Source organism: Procambarus clarkii, chromosome 42 (genome assembly GCF_040958095.1).
Source record: "Procambarus clarkii isolate CNS0578487 chromosome 42, FALCON_Pclarkii_2.0, whole genome shotgun sequence".
NCBI lineage: Eukaryota > Metazoa > Arthropoda > Malacostraca > Decapoda > Cambaridae > Procambarus > Procambarus clarkii.
In genome coordinates this window covers 9,242,186-9,267,135 of record NC_091191.1, presented here as the reverse complement: position 1 = coordinate 9,267,135, position 24,950 = coordinate 9,242,186, and the positions used below count along the sequence as shown (strand labels likewise).

General features: G+C 39.4%; 1 protein-coding gene and 1 long non-coding RNA gene across 6 annotated transcripts in view; one reads left to right on the top strand and one right to left on the bottom strand.

The window, feature by feature from the left end:
- Positions 1 to 8,391, top strand: part of mus101 (mutagen-sensitive 101) — a 42,831-nt gene extending 34,440 nt beyond the window's left edge. For 3 of the 4 annotated variants that reach the window (XR_011231247.1, XR_011231246.1, XR_011231244.1), the window contains 4 exons: positions 5,316 to 5,536; positions 6,189 to 6,242; positions 7,057 to 7,130; positions 7,692 to 8,391. The gene's annotated coding sequence lies outside the window, so the exon portion shown is untranslated. The remainder of the gene's footprint in view (positions 1 to 5,315; positions 5,537 to 6,188; positions 6,243 to 7,056; positions 7,131 to 7,691) is intronic. The other variant, XR_011231245.1, reaches the window with a different exon arrangement.
- Positions 5,785 to 24,950, bottom strand: part of LOC138373600 (uncharacterized) — a 449,843-nt gene continuing 430,677 nt past the window's right edge. Inside the window, exons 1-4 of one of the 2 annotated variants that reach the window (XR_011231250.1) lie at positions 19,873 to 20,176; positions 16,716 to 16,879; positions 15,369 to 15,467; positions 5,785 to 7,741 (exon numbers count right to left, since the gene is read on the bottom strand). This is a non-coding gene — a long non-coding RNA (uncharacterized lncRNA). Of the gene's footprint in view, positions 7,742 to 15,368; positions 15,468 to 16,715; positions 16,880 to 19,872; positions 20,177 to 24,950 lie in introns of those variants that run through there. The other variant, XR_011231251.1, reaches the window with a different exon arrangement.

Below are 24,950 nucleotides of genomic sequence, written 5' to 3'. Positions count from 1 at the left end.
CTATTATTTTTATTTTTTATTTATATACTGTAGATGTAGCGAGTAAACCATTATCTTACTCGCTCCATTATCTCATCATCTTAATGGCATAACTAATTAGCACTAACTACACAAGCTACAATCCTATCCCTAATTACAGGTAACAGTTCTCACATCCTCCTATCCTAGTAGAGAAAGGTGAGGGGTAGTCACCAAATATAAGGAAGCGATATGAGAATAGACAACAGTACAATTTCCAGTCAAGAATGTAGCACTCGGTGTAGGCAGTTCTAATCGTCTCCAAGACGCTACAGCTTCGACACAGAACAGACAGCAGACAAGGACCGCATCGAGCTACAACGCTCTCCCACATAGAGCTCCGTGACTTTGGCCACACTCGGTTCTCTGCTCTGCTCTGCTCCAAGCTCCGTTTCAACGTCTACAACACTGCTGTATCCAGGACTACTAAATATGAAACTCACTAAACACTGTGTATCTAATCTACCCAACAACGTAACATAATTGTACGTTTTATATACAAAAGTTCTTACATTCTTTTACAGCCACTAGCATGCATAGCGTTTCGGCCAAGTCCTTAACCTTAACATTCCCCGGAATACGACCCCTGCCAAATCTGCTAACAACCAGGTACCCATTTTACTGTTGGGTAAACAGAACCTACAGTTAAGGATTTGGGCCCAGTAAATCCTCCCCGGCCAGGATACTAACCCAGGCCAAAGCGTTCGCGAAACGCCAGGCGTACTTCTTACCACTTAAGTCACGGGGGTTAAACTGGACTCTCAACTGGTTTAAGGATTCCTGAGCCTACTGGACTCTTTCATATCTACATTTGGAACTGTGTATGGAGTCTGCCTCTGCAACATTACAGTACATTCCATCTTAACTATGATACTGAAAAGTTGTCTCCGATGTCCCTGTGGCTCATTTGGGTACTAAGTTTCCACCTGTGACCGCTTGTTTGTGTCCCACCCGTGCTAAACAGTTTATATTTATCAAGCCTGTCAGTTCCTCCAAGAATTTTATAGATAGTGATCATGTCTCCCCTAACTCTTGTGTCTTCCCGTGTCGTGAGGTTCAGTTCCAGCCATCTTTCCTCGTAGCTCATACCGCTCAGCTTGTGAACTAGCCTGGTGGCATTCCTCTGAACCTTTTAATAACTTACAGTTTGTGTTTGACTAGATGTAGACTCTAGACTGGAGCCGCATATTCCAGTATTGGTCTGACATATGAGGAATACAAGGTTCTGAATGATTCCTTACACATGTTTCTGAAGGAGAAATTTGCGTAATATTTTCCATCTTTTTTTAATATCATGGATCAGCTACATCCTATTGATGCTACATTAGTCTTCCTGGCTTGGTGCCTTCTTTTGATAATTACATTACATCCTATTGAAAACTCGTAGCTTAGTTTTGAGAAACCTTAGTGGTTCTCAGTAAATTATAATAATTATTCAATGAATTATCTAAATATTTCAATCGGCGCCAAATTATAATATATACAATAGAATATGCCCTATACAAATTCAAGAAAATGGATCGTGTATTATAGAAAACGCAGAGTAGGATATACTATACTACCACCCACACAATGGGTATCGGGTCCAATACTACTGTTCCGAACCTTAATGGAATCTGACCCATATATCAATCAGGTCAACCCATGTGTTGCGTTTCCAAAAGGGTCGCCCATGTTAGAATCGGTGAACGCCCTAGTAATATTGTTGAAAACATCTTAATAACTTATTAAACCAAAGGTCTTTTTATGTCAGAAGAACGGCAGAAACTGGATCTATATATGAAAACTCTTTCAGGACAAAATTTAAAGTAAAACTAAAGATATTTGTAGTTGTATAAAAGTTGCATTTTTCGTCGGTCGTAGAGCCGGAAATCCGCAATATTCATCTCAGAACAATGCTTATTTCACGAAGAATCGTTAATAAACGTAAGATTTTTATACGTCTCAAGAAAGATAGAAACATAATCTTCATTTTAAATGCCTTACCATGTGCATATTTGTAATTAAAGCGAAGATACGTGTATTTTTCTAATCGGCGAGCTCCGATCCCGCACAGATCGAGCAACGGAGTAACTCTCAGAACAATGCTTATTTCACGTAAATTCGTTACTAAACGCAAATGTTTTTATATGTGTTGAGAAAGATAGAAATATAAGCTTCATTTTAAATACTTTACCATAGATATATATAAAGTTCTAATGAAGATACATGTGTTTTAATAATCGCCGAGCTCCGACCCCGCACAGACTGATCGACAGAGCAACTCTCTCTCAGAACAATGCTTATTTCACGTAAATTCATTAATAAACACATATGTTTTATATGTCTCAAGAAAGATAGAAATATAAGCTTCATTTTAAATACTTTAACATAGACATATATATAGCTCAAGTGAAGATACATACGTTTTTATAGTGGCATTCAGTAGCTTGTCGGTCATGGAATGCAGAAGCCTACGCACTTGCCAATATAGTGTGTAATTAACAAAGATACGCTTATAAAGCCTAAAATATTATATGCCTTCAGAAAGACAGAGATATGCTCGTTATTGTGAGTGCACCAAAGGAAATATATCTTGTTGGAGGACAAAGATATATCAATTCTAAAATAAGTTTCGACTCTCGCTCGGGCGAGAGATAGCGCGACTCTCGCCCCATCTATTGGAGATTCTGTTCACCTAATGACCCAAAGCTACTCAAAGCCTCCTAGCATTACTTAAATAATGAAGAAATATGGTATATTTATTCACTATGATGTTGGTGCTTAATGCAGAACACGAGAAAACATATTTACTATAAAATAATATACTTCCATTATGAAATAAGTAAATATGTGGCCTCATAGGAAGTCAACGGTCCAGGTGTCAATGTTGTGGAGCGACTTATCCAAGATATATTGTTGTCTGGAAAGTGTTTGTTGGCATATCAACCTTCTGTACACAGTGATCCAGTCGTCGCACTTCTCTCCTTAAATGATCGCAAATTTAGTTTATTATATTAACAAGTAGAATACGTATTTCTAATAATATCTAACATAACTAGCCAGAAAATATTTAAGACATTGAAAAATACATGTCTGGAAGTTAAATCGACTTCATAGAACAATAGTGTTGGTCTATACTAATCGTTATTCGTTAGTATGCGTTCGCTACTTAAAACATTTACTGTACTGATGTAAAATCTCCCATGTCTCTTCGCACATGGAACACCGAACCTTACACACTCTCTGATATATTGTTTAATTAATAGAGATTCACTAATAAAGCTTATAATTGTATATGTTATCAAAAAGGCATAGATAAAGTCGTTCTTACGTTTTAGTCACAGAGAATAGATATTAGTAAAGTTCATTTTATTCAGGAAAGTACATAAATAGTCGATTTACAAACATAATATTGGATTTATAGATAGAGCTAGTACATACAATACCTAAAGCCACTAGTACGCATAGCGTTTCGGGCATATTATTGAGAGAGGAAAGATATTTATATTTAAACTATTTTTTTTTTTACCGACGCTCTCCCTATTGATGAGATCGACGCTCTCCCTATTGATGAGAACTACAACCTAATGAAGATAAATGTTAATTTTATATAGATACTGTAATAAACGAAAGTTTTTAATGTCATCAGAGAAGCAGAAATATAGGCAAATTTTAAATCCCTTGTCATAAATATAACTGAAGTGAAAGCAAAGATATATGCATTTTGATAGTTGAGCCACAGAGATATTAGAAAGAATTTTTTCAGTGTCAGAGTAGTTAACAAATGGAATGTATTAAGCAGTGATGTGGTGGAGGCTGACTCCATACACAATTTCTAATGTAGATGTGATAGAGCCCAATAGGCTCAGGAACCTGTACACCTGTTGATTGACGGTTGAGAGTCGGGACCAAAGAACCAAAGCTCAACCCCTGCAAGCACAAATTAGGTGAGTGCAACTAGGTGAATACAGCTGAGGGGCGGGACCAAACAGCTGAAGCTCAATTCCCTACGCATAACTAGGCGAGTCCATAGGAATTACCGTTTGTCCTGGCGCCATCTATGTTTTGACAGCAGTACTACTAATGTTCCCACGTTATGTGATGATCGCTATACGGGTGTTAGGGTCAGTTGCTCTTCTATATATGTTTATGGACAACGTAGGTGATTTGAGGCAATTTGCGGCCAGAGTGAAATAGTATCCACGCGGTGAGTGATGGAGGAGGATATATACTGCTGTGTACTCGACCAGCGGGTGAGAGGTAAGTTATATCGAACAATTATGGTTATTTTAAGCGTAGAACGTCGGGTAACCGGTAACTACACAGTTGGGGTAGTGGTTTTTTTAAGTCTTTATTTACTAAAGTGGAACATTACATTATGCCTTTAGCTAAACAAGTCGAAGTGGGGGAAGTAGACGGGTTTTATGAAAGTATTTTACCTAAATATTTGTATTTGGTTAACTAGTTCAGCCGTTACTAGGGAGGGTGTTCCTTTAATCTAATCTAAAAATTCTAGCCGGACAAAGTGATTAAATAAAGAAATTGAATAGAACGAAGTTGTTTGCCAGGATGCTTAACATTTAGTTTAGTTCACTTACTATGCAGCCCATGCTTAAAGAATGCAAGTTTATCATATTGAATTTACCGTAGTTTTACTGCATTTAATATACCGTTTTTACCCTATTTAATGTCGGGTAAAGGCCGGTCGTGGAAAGTTCCTAATATAGCAAGTTTTAAAGGAAAAGTTTGAGTTAACTTTAACGCTTAAGTTAGTGACCCATTAGCTTAGTCTATTGTGAGGAAAGTTACTAGAATCTAACATTGCAAGTGTCATTTTTCTACTCTTCATGAGAAACATGACTAGATACATGAATAGCATAGTTTTATTACTAAATGTTCATGGATTAGGTTGGATAGTTGAGGAAATGGTGATAAAGTTTGTGATTTTGTGTACCTTGACTTCAGCAGAGATTTTGATAGTGGCGCAAAATTGATAGGGGCTCGGATCATTGGGAATGCTGACTGAAGTTGATTAGGTCATGGCTATACCAAAGAAAATTAGTATAAATGGGGTTAAGTTGGGAGAAGTGTTGTAAGTAGTGCCTAAAAGCTCTCCTTGGACCTCGGTTATTCGCAAGATTATGGTTTAGACTGCAATAGTTGCAGAATTGGCAAATAAAAAATACAGATGCCCTATATAGTTTTGAAATGGTTAAGACTACCAGATGCAGTTTAATGCTGACAAATGTAAGGTTTGGGGGCTAGATAAAGATGATAGATGTTGTAGATTGTTAAGAGTATTAAATTTTTTGCAGGTGGTAAATTCTCCCCGAGCTGGCAATGCTCTCCAGCCTGGAATGTTGATTGGTTAGTCTTCAACTGCCTCCCAACATGGTAGTGAGGTCCTGAGCTGACATGCAGTGAGGAACGTGGAAAGCTTCCTGAATTGGCACATGGTATGCCTCCCTTTCAAACCAGCAGCTGGCACAAATGTTCCAGCTAACATCAGAATAGTGGATGAAGCCCACACTAAAATGTAAGTGGTACAGTAAATGGACACCCCGCTCCCTTTTGACACTGAACAGTTGGGAGGAAGTGGGGGGGGGGGGAGAAAGTGTGGCTTATAGTTCTATTGCTACAGAATCTTTTGCCATAAGCCAGTGGCAGTGCCTATTGGCACTTGCTATTCAGAATCTCCCCCTTACATAGTTAATTAAAAACGAAATGCTTTAGACAAGCTCAACTTTTGAAGGGGAAATAAAGATGGGACAAAAATACTTAGTGTTTTTAGTTTAGTTCATTTATTATGCACCCTATACCCATCTTGTGGGCGGTAGTGGAAAGGGTTACAGAGGCACATAATGGGCTCAGGGACTGAACCCCACAATTCATTTAGCTAAGTTACAAAATTCAATATGTCGTCACATCAACAATGGGTTCGAGATCGACCTCAAGTACAGGTTCTAAATTAAGCAACTGACATATGTGGAGAGCTAGTGTCAAAGTTTATATGCTTGTCCTGCACACTGCCCCCCATCCAGTGGGCAGCGGTGGATAGGTTACAATCACTTAGTTACTACTTAGTGTGCCATTTAAAATGGCAACTGTTAAACTGGTGGTACAGGTATGAACAAAATAACATTGCTATGCAAATAACTTTTTAGTAATATTTACTGTTCACGTGACAGGTTGTGGAAGGTCCTGGCAACAAAGAGCTGCAGGAAAATACTTGCAGATCTACAGTAAGTAGTTTTGTGTACATTGGAATTAGAGGGTAGAAGTTAATTGCTAAAAACCTATTAAATATTAGGGTATGGAAGTCTAGGCTTAGGCTAGTGGGTACCATATCTGCAAGTTTAGTCCTTTCAGGAATGTATTGAATAGAATGGTATGTTGAAATTGTAATGTGGGGCATTAGATCTTAAACAGCATAGTTGAGGGTGTTTTATTAATAATTTTAATGAAATATAAATCTTGTTTAGTTAACATTAAATGTTTGTTAAATAAGCTTTAATCTATAAATGTATAACACTGTTAAGGGTAATCATGAGTCAAATAAAGTTAATGGCAGGAAAAAGTTTTGTTCTAAGTGATGGTATTTTTCCCTTGAAAGTAAAAAAAAATATTTAATGTTTACTTTAGCTTGGTTTTAAATTTATATAGTTTTCCAGAATGTGGTTTGGAAAGTCCAAAAGTCCCTCTGTCAGTTAACTGCTTAAACAGAATCAGGAGAGTTGTAGTAAAGGTTAATCTGAATAGATTTGCATAAAAGTAAAAAAATAGTAATAATTTAAACAATATAGCAATGGCTAAAGATAAATGTAAATTGCCATTGAAGTGCAGTTGTGGATAGTTTCTCAAATGACATTTACTGAAACTTTGCAAATTGATGCCATATATAATTATATTGCTAAATTAGATCTCTACTACTGGTACTAGAATATGTAGGAAAGGTAAATTCCTTAAAGAAATTTTTTTCCATCTGAATTTGTAAAGTACTGAATGCTAATTTGAAAAGTAAAGCAAGATTGGCTTTAAATCTGAAATATTTTTCAGGTGAAAGTGATTATGATGCATGGACTGGCTTGGAGTGAGGCTCCTTTACTCTGCAAATGGAAATCTACAAGTGGGTGAGTTTGAATTTGATGTTTTAGCTATATCAATGACCTAATCTTAATTCTCTTATCTAGTCCATTTATAGGTGTGTAACCATGTCCTACTGTTACAACCCACAGGGGATGATGCAGTTTGTACTGATCCTACCCCATTTCATAAAAGGGGACCAGGCAGTCCTGCAGATTTCCCTGGCTTGGCTTTTTCAGAGCTTTGCTCTACTACCCATCTAATAGATGGACTAGATTTGCATAGGTTTAGGGACCCTTAACAATGGTTACATTGTTAATTCACACAGGGCTTGTTTGCTGAAGGGGTGGATGCATCTAAAACTTTAGTGCCTGGCATGCATTGTACAGTGCTTTCAGTAAAGCATATGTACAATGTGTTGATACCACTAAAGTGGTGGATGTAATGCACCCAATCAGGGAACAAGCTCTGCACCAAAACCAGAGGAAGGGATAGGCCTTGCTGAGCCTATCTTAAAAGATAGGCTGTTAGGATTTTTTGGGCTTGTTATTAGGCATTGGTGATAATAAAAGAAGTGTCCCTGTTTAATGTTTTTTTTTCTTTTACAGGTGATTGTCTCTGGAGTTGTCTTTGCCTTTTGGATCTTCTGTCCCACAACCTGAAACAGTAATAAATATTAGATGTATTATAAATACTATATGTAAAACTTATTAAACAAAACACTTTTAATGAAACTACTTTATATACCTTATCCTGAAATTATGCTGGAAATTATTGTTTACTACTATTGATGCAATGTTTAAACATCTGAAATTTTTTTACTTTGAAAATAAATACTTGGTAAAATTTACACCTATTTGTAACTTGTTACATAGGTGCATGCAAAATGCATTGAAAAGATGTAAAAGTGGACTACCTATTCAATTTACATAAACTAACAAATATTGCAAATTAGTCTGAAATATTAAAGTGGAAAAAACTTTAGTCAATATTTTAGTTTTCATATTTGAAAGAATTTAAAGCTATGCAACACCTAAGCTTTGTACAAATTATAATTAAATTAACTAAAGATCATTGTTAAATTTACAAAACATTAGAAAAGTGACACTGAAGCATCTATACAACATGGTTTTCACAAAGTCTTTGGTAACTTAAATTTAATCAAAGCTCTTAAATGATTTGTCTGCCAAACTTCAGATATTCTGAAATATTTTACCTAGATTAAAACCATCATTGTTTGAAAGGGCAAAACAGATTACTGTCAATTAGTTTGACCTAACATCTGCAAGGTCCTGAAGGAATGGAATTTTTTTTGTAAAACTGTTTGCTAAAAACAAACCCTGCATAATGAACCTGCTCATTTTTTTTAGAAATGGTAATTGCAACATTACCAAAGGCCATTGTTTTAATAGCCAAAGTACCAAATGAAAGACCAAGAAGCAACAAACAGGTACATGGTAGAAAGGACAAAAGAATGGTTACGAGGACCCTTTCATTTGTTAAAGAAATGACTGGGGGAAAAATGCTGTCATACCACAAGGGGTCTTAACCCTTGTCATATACATAACTGACATTAATCTAAATATTACCAACCACAAAAATTGCTGATAACATGTTATAAAAAAGATAAAGAATATAATATTGAGGCCTTAATGCAGATCTCTAACTCTACAAATAGTAACAAGACTGGCAATTTCTTAATATAAAACAGAAAAAAATCCAAGACCTTGCACGTGAGCCAGAACAATCCATATCACAACTACCACATTAAAATGAAACAACAATGAAGGTAAGGTAATTACCAAAAGAAGGCACCAAAGTGCGAAACAATCAGAGGGCGCTAAATATCACCAAGAATGCCAATACGAGAACAAAAACGCATAAGGCGAACGATATCAAAAGTATCTGATTCACCTAGAATTCTATCGAGGGACAAGTGAATGCGAGGGACGGTCGGAAAGCAAGACACACGCTCGTCCTGGAAGTCAGGACATTCAACAAGGATATGCGCAACTGTAAGAGGGACAACGCAATTCGGACAATAAGGAGCAGGGCGGCGCTCCATTAAGTGACCGTGGGTTAAGCGGGTATGACCAACCCACAGCCGTGCCAAAGCAGTGTCCCACCGCCGGTTACGGTGGTAGGAGGAAGGCCACGGGGACACACTAAGTTTGAGAGTACGCAGCTTGTTACCAACCACAGAGGACCAACAACCCTGCCAATGGGGAAGAATGAATAACAGGATAAAAGTCGGAATAAGGAATACCTTTACGGGAGATGGGACAAGAACGGATAGCTTCCTTAGCGGCAGCATCCGCACGCTCATTGAAACACCAATATGGCTGGGAACCCACCAAAACTCTACTGATTTAAATTTACTAGAAATAAGAAACAGCCAATGTTGAATCTCAATGACCACCGGATGGACAGGATTAAAGGACCCTAGAGCCATGAGGGCACTACGAGAATCAACTACAACCACAAAGGAGGAATGAGAATGAGAAAGCAAGAGACGAAGAGCATAGAGAATAGCATAAAGTTCTGCCGTAAAGACGCTAGCCTCCAAAGGGAGGCGACACATGTAAGTACGGTCAGGAAAAACAACAGAGTAGCCCACACCATCCGCAGACTTAGACCCATCAGGGAAGATGGAAATAGAGTGGGAGTGCGAAGAAAAGTGCTCAAGGAAGAGGCTTTTCAGAATTGTAGGAGGGGTAAAGGCTTTAGTAATACAAGTCAAGGACGTACAAAACTTGGGAAGGGGGACTCTCCACGGAGGTAATGAAGGAACAATACTAGGAGAAACATTAGAAATATGAACAGAAAGAGAATCCTGTAAGCGAGATAACTGGACAGAAAGTGGGAGACAATGAAGAGGAACAGGAACCACAGGAGGAGGAAAAGTCAATGCACAACAGAGGCGAGAGGAAGGATGTTGGAAGGACCGCGCAAGATAGCGAAGACAGTAGCGATCACGGCAGTCCTGAAGAGAGAGAAAGCCAGTGTCAACATACAAACTAAGGGCGGGAGTCGAACGAAAGCCACCAGAGCCGAGACACAACCCAGTATGGTGCAAAGCATCAAGATGGTGAAGAGTAGAAGGAGAAGCAGAAGAGTATGCAGGGCAACCATAATTGAGTTTAGACAAGACGAGAGAGGAGTGCAAATAGAGGAGCGTGCGCCTATCCGCTCCCCAAGAAGTATGGGACAAAACCTTAAGGAGGTTAAGGGCCTTAGAGCATTCAACTCGGAGGCAAGAGATATGGGCTGACCAAGACAAACGAATGTCAAAGACTAACCCCAAAAGCTTCGCGGAATCCCTGTACACAATGAGATGACCATAAAGCAACAACAATGAAGTAAAGGTCCTTTCAGTAAGAATCTATCATTCACTGAAAGTTGCTGTAGTTAAAAATAAAAGAAAATACAAGTCCCTAGAAATAAACAAGCAACCTTTTTGACTAAGGAAAAGAAGGTAGTTATTCTACTGTATAAATCTAAGTATTCACTTAGATAACTGTATCCAAGCATAGAGGTTCCCCCCCCCACCCTTACCTTTCAGAAAAACATCTACAGTACTTTCGAAAAAGTTTAACATTGGCCAACAAAAATGATTCCAGAACTTAATTGCCTAATACCAGGAACAACTGAGAGCCATGACAAACACTGCAACCCTCTCCTACCCCCAAGTCTTATGCTATTTATGATCCAAGGTAATTTGACATACTATACTGTACTTCCTACAGACGAGTCTAGTGAGAGGGTGATCTCCTGGCGATTAAATTGAAGCACGATACAGGTGTCAACGAACATCAGTCAGCCCACTTGTCAGCACAGTGGATAACTAATGACATCATAATCTGCAGTGTTGTATGCCTCCCTGTGGCCATTTAAATCAATAAAACACAGGGTTGTGGCAATGTTTACAGCATAAGGCAAGGTATAGAGGAATCCTGGAATGCCATGTAATGTGTAGTCCTTGAATGTGCTTTAGACAACCAAATTGAATAACAACATTTCTGGTGTTCGGCTATATAATCCGAGTTTCTCATTCGGTATAATGTTTTAAACCTAAATAAGAATTCACTTTAAAGGTCAATTTATTTGGAAAGTGCTAACCAGATTCCAAATTACTGAGCTCTGAAAGTACTACAAGGCAAGTTTAACCGAATGAGTGTTTGCCTATCCATACCCCCATGAGGTATGTGACAACACTGAATAAAGAAAGGGTCTTTGAGCATTCACCGTGCAGGTATTTGACATGACCTAGCCAAGTGTTAAAGATCATTCTAAGCAGTTCTGCACAATCCATATACTATCAATTAATATAATTGTACAATGGTGCTTGGTGGATGATATTTCCTATTAAAACTCATTGGACAACTGTTTGTATTAGACATTTTAAACCTACAAATGGTAGCCCTAGATATCGCACTACAGTATTAATTACAAGATGAACAATGTAAAATCAATACCACAACAGCAAAGGATGACGGCTTTTCAACAACCGACAAACACACAGGTCTAACACCAGCCATCCCGAGAGAGGACGTCCCAAGCATGTACACCCCACAACTTTACATCACCTTTGCTACCTCACGCGAGCACGCAACAGCATGAGGATGCCATACTCCCAAACCAACTCCATGCACTTTGAGGCTTTAACAACTCAACATTTAAAAAGTTGATTTAAAAAATCAAACTCCTGAATTTTTCCCTAATTAAATTTACTAGGGAAATGCACACCAAGCCATGAAACTTACAATGAAGATGAACAAACTACACACAACTGTCACCAAACTTCCACATACCACCCCCCTCTCACTCCTGCCCTCCCTCCTTAGGTGCTCTGATTGGCTGAGCACCTGAGCCACCACCACTCACCTCTTGTTGTGAGAGCCTAAAGCATGTTTGGTTGCACTTTAAAAGTTCCCGAGTGTACTCGCCTAATTGTGAGTACCGCCTGCCCGGTTCACCATTTTGTTTTTCAATCTACCTCAATTTACCCCTTTACAGTCAAATATTATGCAAACTTCTGTTTAAGACTTGTCCCTTCTTAACTTAAATAACTGCTTTGGCCATCTGCAATCTTTCTAGGTGGGTAAAAATGACTCTTGAGGCCAGAAAGGACTTATCAGACGGCGATCATAACAATACGGTACACACACAAAATCACAACCTGATATACACCAAGCAGAAAATCCACTGGAGCTGTGAGGCGACGTAAACCCTTGCCCAAGGCACTGGCAGCTGCATACTCTACCACAGTATATTACTGACTTTGTAAAAGTCTTACAACTGGATTTCCCCATAAATCACAGCAAGTTTTGAGGCCCCTCCTTGAGTCAACGTCTTACGTAAGACCTACAAGCACTCAGGTGAAGGCTGAAGCAGTTCAACACCATACGCCCCAACTTCAAATACACAGTTGAGAGGCGGGACCAAAACGTGATTTTCTGTGTGTGCCTGAAGTTGGGGCATACGGTCTTGCTTCACCCTTACCCTTAACCCTTCACCGGCGTACTTCAGGGGTTTTATTTAATACTTGGACTGGCTTCAGTAGGGCCTCCAGACTTTCTGTGGTTTCACAAGTGTCACGTGAATCCCCTGCATAGCAGTGGAACTGCCTTTTCCCTTCACCTTCAATGCCTCTGCACTGGAAGTATACATGTACACCAGCCCAGAAGAGTCATCAGTCCTGCCACCTCTCCATACCCCCCAGGGCCTGGCACGGCCTGGTACGACTCAGAGGCAAGCTGGGCGCCACTGCTAACTGGCAGTTTGTCCCCACAAACAAGCAGTTAGCCGCCTTCAACTGACAGTGGTACAGCTCAACACAAAGGCACCGCCAGCCACAACGAGCAGTTTGCTAGTTGACCAGATGTCCACCTCGTGTTGACACTGGATGAGTCATCACCGCCGGACTATATAAAGAGCGCTGCCTCCCTGGAGAGGCAATCTCTTCCTTAGTGCTCTAGGATCACCTTGGTGTCTCTAACCCGTCGTCCACTTCCAGCCAACATCATGTGACTGATGCCATGGTGGTATGGTAGCTATCTTCAGAACACCAGTATATCTTCATACTTTTATTCATTGCTTATAGTTTATTTTTTGAATTTAAGGTCATACTAACTTGTTCACCTTTGCATTACATGATAGTCAAGTATTGTCATGTGTTATTTTTGTTCATTACTATTTCAGTAAATTGTTTAATTATTTATTTGATAATTTTCATTTGTTTCCACCTGCAACTTACACACTGCAAGGTCAATAGCAGCATTTCTTTCATTTATGTGAGGGAGAGCCATACCATCTTGGTTCAGTATAGCTGTGATACCATAACCCGTCACACAAGATATCCAGTTGTAAGACTTTTACCATCAGTGGTGGTAGAGTATGCAACTGGCAATGCCTTTGTTACAGGTTTGCTTCATCTCACAGCCCCAGTGGATTTTCTCACACATTTGAATACATGAAACAACTTTATTTGATACATTCCAAACCAAAGTACTGTACAGTACAGTAATTATCAAACCATCAAATGTGTGGGATAATCATAGTGCGCTAAATATCACTAACGTCACCAATACAAGAACAAAAACGCATACGGTGAACAATATCAAAGGTATTGAATTTACCAAGAATTTTATCGAGGGACAATTGACAGTGAGGGATGGTCGGGAAGCAAGACACGTAAGTCCTGGAAGTCAGGACATGTAGAGACAACGGTTTGGACAATAAGAAGCAGGGCAGCGCTCCATTAAGTGCCCGTGAGTTAAACGTGTATGACCAATATACAACCTCGCCAGAGCCGTTTCCCACCACCGGTTACGGTGGTAGGAGGAAGGCCACGGGAACACACTACTCTTAAGAGCACGCAATTTGTTACCAGTAACAGAAGACCAACAACCCTGACAACGGGCAAGAATGGGGAAATGAATAACTGGGTAAAAGTCATAATAAGGAATACCTTTACGGGAGATGGGACAGGTGCGGATAGCTTCCTTAGCGGCAGTGTCCGCACGCTCATTTAAGAACACACCAATATGGGTGGGAATCCAGCGAAATTCCACTGTTTTAAATCTACTGGAGATAAGAAACAGCCAATGTTGAATTTCAACTACCAAAGGATGGACTGGATTAAAGGATTCTAGAGCCATGAGGGCACTGCAAGTGTCAACTACAAACACAGAGGAGGATTGACAGCGAGAAAAGAGTTGATGAAGAGCATAGAGAATAGCATAAAGTTCTGCCATGAAGATGCTAGTCTCCGGAGGCAGGAGACACAAAGGTGCAGTCAGGAAAAACAACAGAGTAGCCTACACCGTCTGCAGACTTAAGACCCATTGGTGAAGACGGAAATAGAGTGGAAGTGTGAAGAAAAGTGTTCCAGGAAAAGGTGATTTAGAACTGTAGGAGGGGTAAAAGTTTTAGTCATGTGGGTCAAGGCTTACGGAATTTAGGAACGGGGACCCCTCCATAGGGGCAAAGACGGAATGACACGAGGGGAAATATTGGTAACACAAACTGAAAGAGCATTTTGTAAGAGAGACAACCGTACAGAAAGAGATAGGTGGTGAAGGGGAACAGGAACCACAGGATGGGTAAAGGTCAAGGCATGACATAAGCAAGAGTGAGGGTGCTGTAAGGACCGTGCAAGGTGGAGAAGACAGTAGCGATCATGGCGATCCTGTAGAAACAGGACGCCAGTTTCAACATACAGGCTTAGGGTAGGTGTCGAAGGAAAGGTACCAGAGCTGAGCCGTAACCCAGTATGATGCAGTGTGTCCAGATGGTGAAGGGTAGAAGGAGAAGCAGACGAGTAAACAGGGCCATAATCGAGTTTAGACAGAACGAGAGAGGAATGTAAAGAGAGGAGCAGTGTCGATTAGCTCCCCAAGAAGTATGGGACATGACCTAAAGTTAGTTAAGGGCCTTAGAGCATTCAACTCGGACGTAAAAAATATGGGGCGACAAAGACAAATGAGTGTCAAAGATTAGCCCTAAAAGCTTTAGCAGATTCTTTGTACAAAAGGGGATGACCCCTGTTACCTAACAGTAAATAGGTATCTGGGAGTTAGCTGTTACAGGCTGCTTCCTAGGGGGGTGCGTGTGTGGGAGAAAAAAAAATTTAGTAGTTAACCACTGAACTGCTCTGTCTCCAAATAACACCCTGGTGCACAAGAAATAAATTCTTTCCAAAATTTTTTTTTCTCTTCTTATATTGTTAAAATGCAGAGTCTGATCACGGGGAAACTAAACAAAAAATATTGCATGTGACTTACTTTAGCTGCGATGGAGCTGGGAAGTTGAGCAAATTATGGGCGCTGAGCGTTGGAGCGATGGGGGTCTGTCGGCCCCGCCACCCCGTGCGACGGCAGTTGCTGCGAATAAAATGTTGCGCAATTATTTTGAAGTTTCTCATTCATTTCTTCTTTTTTTTTGCTGTAATATTATTTAAAAGTGTGTAATTTGTGGAATTTATATAATTCAAAGTATAGAACATCGCTATGCTCAAAATTATGGGCCTCATATATGCGACATATTCTACAATCAAACAGTGTTTTTGCTGTTATTACACTATATACACACATTGTATATACCCATCTACGTATGTATTCACCATAACGATCCACTATGTTGGTATGGTGAGCCCAAAAAACATGAGTGAGCTGCCACACCCTGCCAGTCCTCCCTCCCTCCTCCAACATATTACTCGCCAACATTCCTCCTCCCAAAATACTGTTATTGTGTTTATTACACTATTTACACACGTTATGTATAAGTATGTACATGTTTTATTGATGTACATACGTACATACTTGCCATCTCCTCACCTCTCTCTCTTGCCTACTTAATGCTCTTGCTTCCCTCATCTCATCACAATCGACTTTATAATGGTCCAGGACGGATCGAAATGTCGTCGTCTATTCAATTTCCAGTGTGTGGTTTGGTCAACAATGAAATCTTCATGCAAGATCTTATAAAGAAAACCTCCTAGAACGAGTTTTGCAGATACGAAAGAGTTTAAGGTGAGTAGGGGATGGTTTGAGAAATTTTGAAAAAAGACGTGGTATTCATAGTGTTGTGAGGCATGGTGAGGGTGCCAGCTCAGACAAAGTAGGGGCTGAAAGATTTGTTCGTGATTTTAAAGATTTTGTAGATACTGTATTGATGGATATATTCCACAACAAGTGTTTAATTGTGAGGAGACATGGCTATTCTGGAAAAAATTGCCGAAGAGGACATACGTTACCCAAGAGGAGACATCACTGCCCGGACACAAGCTAACTTGGGCTAACTTGTGTCAGGATAGGCTAACTCTTGTGCTGTGTGGCGATTTGAAAATTAAACCCTTGCTCGTGTATCATTCCGAAAATCCAAGAGTTTTAAAAAATATATAACGTGCAGAAAAACTGTGATGTAGAGTGGTTTGCCCTGCCATCAAAAAATATCTGCAAGAGAAAAGTTTGACACTAAAGGGCCTGCTTCTCGACAATGCTCCTGCTCATCCTCCAGACTTGGAGGATGCATTGTTGGGGCCACATTTTTTTTTTTTAGGGATATTCCTGCATGGGCCCTAAGTTTCTGGCTAATGAACCAATGACATGAAGGAGGAGTTTTCAACCTACCTTGTGTTAGGTGTGCAGGGGTCAATAGGCTGTACATAATGTCAGGAGCAAAGGGGGGCGTTTGCCTCTTCAAACACAATTGTGACCATCTTCATCTCTTCGAACTATCCTAAATGCTCTCTTCACCTGTCTGACCAAATTGGATGTCCAGACCACCTTTGAATCTGAAATTGTAAAATTAATAGTGATTTCAGAATATTCAGTCCATTTATACTAACAAAATTATATACAGTATACTGTAATTGAAATTTTACAGAATGATAAAGGCAATTTAGTAACTTTGTTAAAATGCACATGGGGGAAATACATGAAAATAGGTTAATATGGTTTGTAAGGTTGATGGGAAATGTTTATTACATTTATGATTTAAAAGATGTATAGCCCTGATACTCCATCCTGGGTGCATTCCACCAGGTAATGACCACAGCAAAAGTTTTCCACGAGGCTCTATTGTCACACAAACTTTTCACATTTTCAAACTTGATTCATCTTCCCCCCCCCCCCCCTCGTTCCAGGGGTTTTCTTTAAAAGGTCTTCATGCAAATGCCTTGGTTTCTCACAAATGATGGCCTCTGAAATGCTATCACCTGCTAACTCCTTGTTGTGTATCCAAATTAATAAAAACTTTTTAACATCCTCAAGTGTTTGTGTTCTTTGTTTCGGGATTGTTGATATGCCTTTTGCCACTTTAATGTTCATAATGTCCTTTTTCTTAGCAAGTACAGTGCATATTGTTGACATAGATTTGTTGTACTGCCTAGCTAGTTCAACAACCTGTGCACCATTTTGATGTTTATGAATGCTCTCTTGTTTTTCCTCTATGGTCATTCTCACATGTGTTTTCTTGGCTTGAACCTTACCACTGGCTTTCTTGGGACTCATGGCAAGATATATCATAACAAATTTTATGTTCAAATAGCCAAAAATCCCAAAACAAATGTAATGCTTTACAAAGAATTCACTTACAAAGATACTTACTCATGGCAAGATATATCATAACAAATTTTATGTTCAAATAGCCAAAAATCCCAAAACAAATGTAATGCTTTACAAAGAATTCAGGCGCGATACTTACTAGGCAGGAGACACTGGTAAACTGAGGCGCGATCACCATGCCACCACGCGCTAGGTCAGCCCATACGTATATCAACAAACTCCTTTCCCGAGGCAAAGTTTGTAACCCGATTCAAATTTTTCGAAGAAATTAGGCTCGTAACCCGAAAAGTTCATAAATATTCATTCGTAAGCCGAGGTGTCACTATATATAACTAAAAAATTAAACTCAGGATTACTTTCAACCCCCACCCCTTTTGCTCTACTCCATCGCCACCTACCTTCACCCCCCTCTATGATGTACTCTTCCATAGACACCTACCTTTGCCCCCCTCCTCCCCTCTACTCCTCCATCATCACCTACCTTCACACCCCCTCCCTTCTCCTCCTCCATCGTCACCTTCCTTTCACCCTCCTCTATGATGTACTCTTCCATAGACACCTACGTTCACTGCATATAATGCTCCCCTCTACTCCTCCATCGTCACCTACTTTCACCCCCCCTCCGCTCTACTCCTCCAGGGTCGCAGACAATTTCACGAGCGTGAGAACTACGAGTTCTCTAACTACTCTCACACTCCTACTCTCTCACCAGTGAGGGGGAGGGAAGGAGGGAGGAAATGAAGGAAGAAAGGTGGGGGAGAGAGAATAGGCAGGGGGGAGGAGGGCCTAGATACATTTCTTCCATATAGATAGGTAGACTGAGGGAGAGCTGCTTGCCAAGAGCCCTATCAGACAGGCTTCCTATTCCTCAACCCTCCCAAATATGCCACATCCTGGTCAGGACAACTTGCTCGATTGTTATTCTTGGTGTGACTCGAGAACTGACCTCGAGGCGGGGCATGGGCATGGATTATCTCCCTGGGGCACGCACCTCCCTGCCCCAGCTCTCTCTCTCTCTCACATAATCTATCAAGGGTCTAACATGAGGTCATTGTGCCTACCAGAAGTGTATATGTCCAAGGCTGGCCACCTGTCTGGACCATTCAAATGTATAAACACGTAATTAGTCTATTAAAATTATATATAATGCTACAATTATAAATTAATTTGTTCGTGGTCATTCGTTTATCAGTATTTTAATATGAGGTATATATACGCATGTATGTATACGTTGACGTACACATATATGATTATGTGTATAGAATGATTATGATTATGTGTAATCATATATGATTATATCTAATGGAATGCATTAGTAAGTGATGTGGTGGAGGCTGACTCCATACACAGGTTCAAGTGTAGATATGATAGAGCCCAATAGGCTCAGAAACCTGTACACCTGTTGATTGACGGTTGAGAGGTGGAACTAAAGAGCCAGAGCTCAACCCCAGCAAGCACAATTAGGCGAGTATATGAACGAATGCACATGTACACTTTCAAATGAATTAAGATACCTTGAGATACACAATGACTTAGTTTAAATAGTTTAAACACATTATGGTACTGATTTTGACATGCTGATGTCTGGAAGGGAGAGGGGGTGTGGGGGGTTATTGTCTGAGGTGGAGGACCAGAGGAGGGGGTCAGTGGAAGGATGGTGGCTGGAGGGATGCCATTGTTCTAATGGTTATGAAAACAATTATTGATGGCAGGAATTCAGTGGGTGTGTACTTCACCCGCACCATCACCATACTGTGCCCTGCTACAACCCCCCCCCCCACTCCACCCATGCTGTGCGGGGCGTATTACACATTATGGGATAACCGACTGTCTGTCCATTCCTGTCTGCTCGTTATGCTGCCCTTCCTTTTGAAAATTGTCTACTTTATCGACTTCCTTCAAGACCACACGTTAGCCTCTTATCACGCCCTCTTACCACTCTCGGGGAGCCGGCTCTTCTATACAATAGTTACCACTCAGTCCCCAAGGTGAAAGAGTGTCCGGGCATATGACTTGTTACGTGTACTTATTTGCGATTCGTTTGGGCTGTCACGTGTGGTGATTAATGTTGGGTAAGGCTAGGCCAGGTCAGGTCAGACTAGGCCAGGTCAGACTAGGCTAGGTAAGGCTAGGCCAGGTCAGGTCTGGTCAGGTCTGGCTAGGCCAGGTCAGGCCAGGCCAGGCTAGGCAGGGTGAGAGAAGTAAAGCGGCAGGTACTTACGTTTCCGAGAAAGTAGCGGCGGTAGTATATTGTTGATTTAGATTCGACGACATCCTGAAGCTAGTAGGTGGCGGCCTCATCGCTCTCGAACTTCTTGTTGTTGTAGGGGATACGAGGCACACCCCATATCCCCTTTACATATTTCACATCGCACACTAATATTTTTACTATTTCGGACACCAGATTTGTCTGTTTCGTATATGTATAATTGTTCAATATTAAAACCACAATAGAATGCTCTAAGTACTTTCGTATATTAATACATCTTCAGAAGGAATGGTTCGCTCTGAAGATGTATTAATATAAGAAAGTACTAAAGGAAATTCCTGTTTCAATTCTTCCTCCGTGGTCTGACACTCTTATTATATATTGTATATACTGAATTATATATACTATGCCTATATAATATATACTGAAATATTGTTACATTTAACGTATGAAACAAAGTATATATCTGTATTTTTAATAAAATATAAAACATTAATATTTATCAACGTATCTCTGTGAATTACATAATTTATCAGTATTGTACAGCCTGTGATCTCCACCTGGCTGGCCATTGATACCTAAGTAGCTTTCATGTGTCCGGACACCGGCGATAGGATTGTATTATTTAACTTTAAAGAGAGAGATATTTCTTGAAATGTTGTCACATTAACGTCTACATCTTCCTTCCTTCTGACATATAGATTTTAAGGTTAATTAGCATATATTGAAATAAATTACACAATTTATAGGCTGGTGTGAAGGGCTTCACACTCTTAGAGCAAGCCATCAAGAAACTGTACAGTATCAAATGCATATATAATGCTGTACCTCTCTCAACCAGTTTAAGATAAAAACGAAGCTATACCTAATAAATTCCCTGTAACCTACCTTACCCCTTCTATTGTCAACCAATGTCTGTTTTTTTAAAAGAGCGCTGTTTGTCGACATAATTGTATTTGTGCTGCTTTTTCAGCTATGTTTTCATTTCTTGTTTTCATTCTACTCATTATGCTCAATTAGTATTAAGCTTGTCATTTAAGTTTATCATGCCCGAAACGCTTTGCGTAATAGTGGCTTTAGGCATTGTATGTACTAGCTCTACCTATAAGTCAACCAATCTTTGTAAAAATTTATTGTATGTATGTACCTTACCTAAATAAACATTTTATTTTATTTTATTTTATTTTATTTTATTTTATCTTCGCTTTCACTTCAGTTATATTTATGACAAGTATTTAAAGTGTAGCTTATATTTCTGCCTTTCTGTTGACATAGAAAACTTTCGTTTATTACATTATCTAGATAAAATTAGCATTGATCTTCAAAAGGTTGTAGTTGTAACTTCCATTATAAACAACATTATTATTGCAAACAGTAGGAGTTTCAAAGTCTCATTTGTATGGATACCTTCTCATATAGGTGTTGTCCAGCATGATGACACAAACAAGGCAGCTAAAACTGAATGTGATAAGCCTGAAGTTGAGTGGGATATGGGCATTCCAATCTCTTCTGTCAAAGCCGCAATATTTTAGGAAATTAGGGAATACAGAAGAGCAGTCACTGACACACAAAAACCAGAAAGCAAGAGTATAAAGAGCTATGACATGTTTATGTGCCTCTGTAACCTTTTCCACTACCGCCCACAAGATGATATATGGGGTGCATAATTAATGAACTAAACTAAGTAAACATGTTTAGAATCGAGAATTATATGAACGGACAGCATAAAACTTCCACTAGTGTCACAATGACAGTGTGACATTGTAATTGCCAGAATTAGGCTAGGATATCGATATGTATCGCAGGTGGCTGCAGGTAATGAATAGCCCCCAATGGTGAATATTCCAATTGTAAACTATGTGAACAAGAGCTGGGACATACTCACCAACACTATATCTGTGATTGCCCTGTTATAAGTGACTTCAGACCAAATGGTATAAGGTACTTTGAACTCTGTAATTACTTCATACACTTAGGAATATTGGAAGATATTCTAGCTTATGCTGTATCCGGATTTTGCTAACGGAGGCTAATAGATCAGCCTTATATTTTATGTTCTCACCTGATTGTTACCTTGAGGTAGGCCCGTAAGTGGTAGTCCTCTTGAACCATTAACAGTATCAATAGATGATACTGGAGATCTGTGGAGGTGCGACTGGACCCTGCGTGACGGGAGATGTATCCCTTGTTTCTTGTGATTGATTGATGAGGATTAAGCCACCCAAAAGGTAGCACGGGCATGAATAGCCCGTAAGTGGTGTTCTTGTTAGTCACAGTTGATTTTTTTTTTATTGAGGCTGGTATTTTATCCCCTGATTCCATGTATAACTAACCATCCTGTGAGATGGGAATATTTAATGAACTTATAGCTAGTTTTTGATATACACTGTGTAATCTTTCATATAGAATAGGGTAGCAGCACATTACTGTGTATACCTAAGCTTGTTAATAATAACAAAAAAAAAGTTAGTTTCTATCGATAGGGAGAGCGATGGTTCAAATATCCTTCTTTAAAATATGAATATCTTTCCTATCTCACTAAGATCTAATCTCTGTGATTAAAATGCAAAATTGACTTTGTCACTGCCTTTTTGATAACGTATACAATCATAAGCTTATTTGTGAATCTCTATTAAACAGTAAATCAGAGAGCGTGTAAGGTTCCGTGTTCCATGTCCGAAGAAACAGGGAGATTTTACATAAATACAGTACATGATAGTTTAAGTAGCGAACGCATACCAACAAATAACGATTAGTATCTATAACAAAAATATTGTTCTATGGAGTTGATTTAACTTCCAACCATGTATTTTTAAATAATCTTTAACGTTTTCTGGCTAGTTATGTTAGATTTGATTAAAAATACGCATTCTACTTGTTAATATCGTTAGATTTGATTAAAAATACGCATTCTACTTGTCAACATCATAAATTAAATTTGCGATAATATGAGCAGAGAAGTTCGACGACTGGATCACTGTGTACAGAAGGTTGATATGCCAGCAAACACTTTCCAGAAAGCAATATATCTTGGATAAGTCGCTCCACGATATTGTTGCTTGGACCATCGACTTCCTTTGATATTACATATTTACATCTTATTTTGTTATGAAATGATATTTTTTCAGAGTAAAATTATGTTTTCTCATTTTCTGCATCCAGCATCCACATTATAGTGAGTAAATATACCATATTACTTCATTGCTTACGTAATGCTAGGAAGGTTTGAGTAGCTTTGGGTCTTTAGTGGACAGAATCTCCAATAGATGGGGCGAGAGTCGCCCCATCTCTCTCGACCGGGCGGGACTCGAAACTTAAATTAAAATTGCTATATCATTGGTCTCCAACATGATATATTTCATTTGATGCACTCACAATAACGATTATAGCTCTGTCTTTCTGGAGGCATGTAATATTTTAGGCTTTATTAGCGTATCTTTGTTAATTACACAACATATTGGCAAGTGCGTAGGCGTCTGCACTCCATGACCGAAAAGCTACTGAACGCCACTATAAAAACATATATATCTTCACTTGAGCTTTAAATATGTCTAATGTAATGTATTTAAAATAAAGCTTATATTTCTATCTTTCTTAAGACGTGTAAAACATTTGTGTTTATTAACGAATTTACGTAAAATAAACATTCTTCTGAGAGAGTTGCTCTGTCGCTCAGTCTATGCGGGGGTCGGAGCTCGGCGATTATTAAAATACATGAATCTTCATTAGAACTTTAATTATGTCTATGATAAAGTGTTTAAAATGAGCCTTATATTCCTATCTTTCTTGAGGCATATAAAAAATTTACGATTATTTACAAATTTACGTGAAATAAGCATTGTTCTGAGAGAGTTGCTCCGTCGATCGATCTGTCCGGAGTCGGAGCTCGGCTATTATAAAAGTACACGTATCTTCGCTTTAAATTTAAATATGCCCATGGTAAGGTATTTAGAACGAAGCTTATATATCTGTCTTTCTTGTGACATATAAAACTCATACGTTTATTAAGGAATCTGCGTGAAATAGGCATGGTTCTGAGATGAATGCTGCGGTTTTCGAGTTTGACGAGCGATGAAAACTGCCACTTTTATACAACTACAACTTCGGTTTTACTTAAAATATTTGTCTGGTAGAGGTTTTACATATAGATCGCGTTTCTGTCTTTCTTCTGACTAATAAATAATTTTGGTTTAATCAGTTATCAAGATGTTTTCAACAATATTCTTTCAGCGTTCGTCTTTTCCAACTTGGGCGACCCTTTTGGAAGCGCGATACTTGGGTTAACCCATCCTATAGTTGGGTCTGTTTCCAACTGGGGTTCGAATACTACCACCACGTGTACTCCGTACCACCACATGCACCCTGTGGTTGTGGTGGTACGGTGGTCCTGGTAATAACTCCTTGATATACAGGAGTTATTACCAGGACCCTGTGCTCTAAGGGTCCCGGTAGTACAGTAGGATTCGTTCTCGACGCACAATCGGGAATTCCGGGTTCAAATCCTAGGCGGGACAGAAATAGTTGGGCACATTTCCTTTCAGCTAATGCCTCTGTTCGCCTAGCAGTGAGTAGGTACTCAGGAGTTAGTTTGTTGTGGAGTACTGGGCGGGGTTTGTAATTCGGCCTTGGAGGGGGGGGGGAGGGGCTCGATGAAAGCCAAACGTGAATGAATACACTCTGGCTTCCTGTCCCCCGATACAGTGAATTATAACATGTACCCTGTATGTACTCTGCACCCGTATATAAAAAAAAATATTCAGGTAAAAGTACATACACAGAAGATGAGTTACAAACATAACCAACAGTTGGTACAAACTTTGTCAACTAATGTTTCAACCCATGATTTAAACCACTGTTCTACAATGCATCCTGTTAAAGGTTAGCACGGTGCTTCTCAGTAAATTATAATAAGCACTTATAAATTATTACATATAATAACGTTGCATTTGCTAAACAACATTATACATACAATAGTGTAAGCTTTGAAAATCTTTAAGAGAATGAATTGTAGGAACGTCAACAGAAAACTATGTGACGTTGGAATGTCTATGGGGTACACTACTGCAAATAGGATAAAGGGTCTACAACAA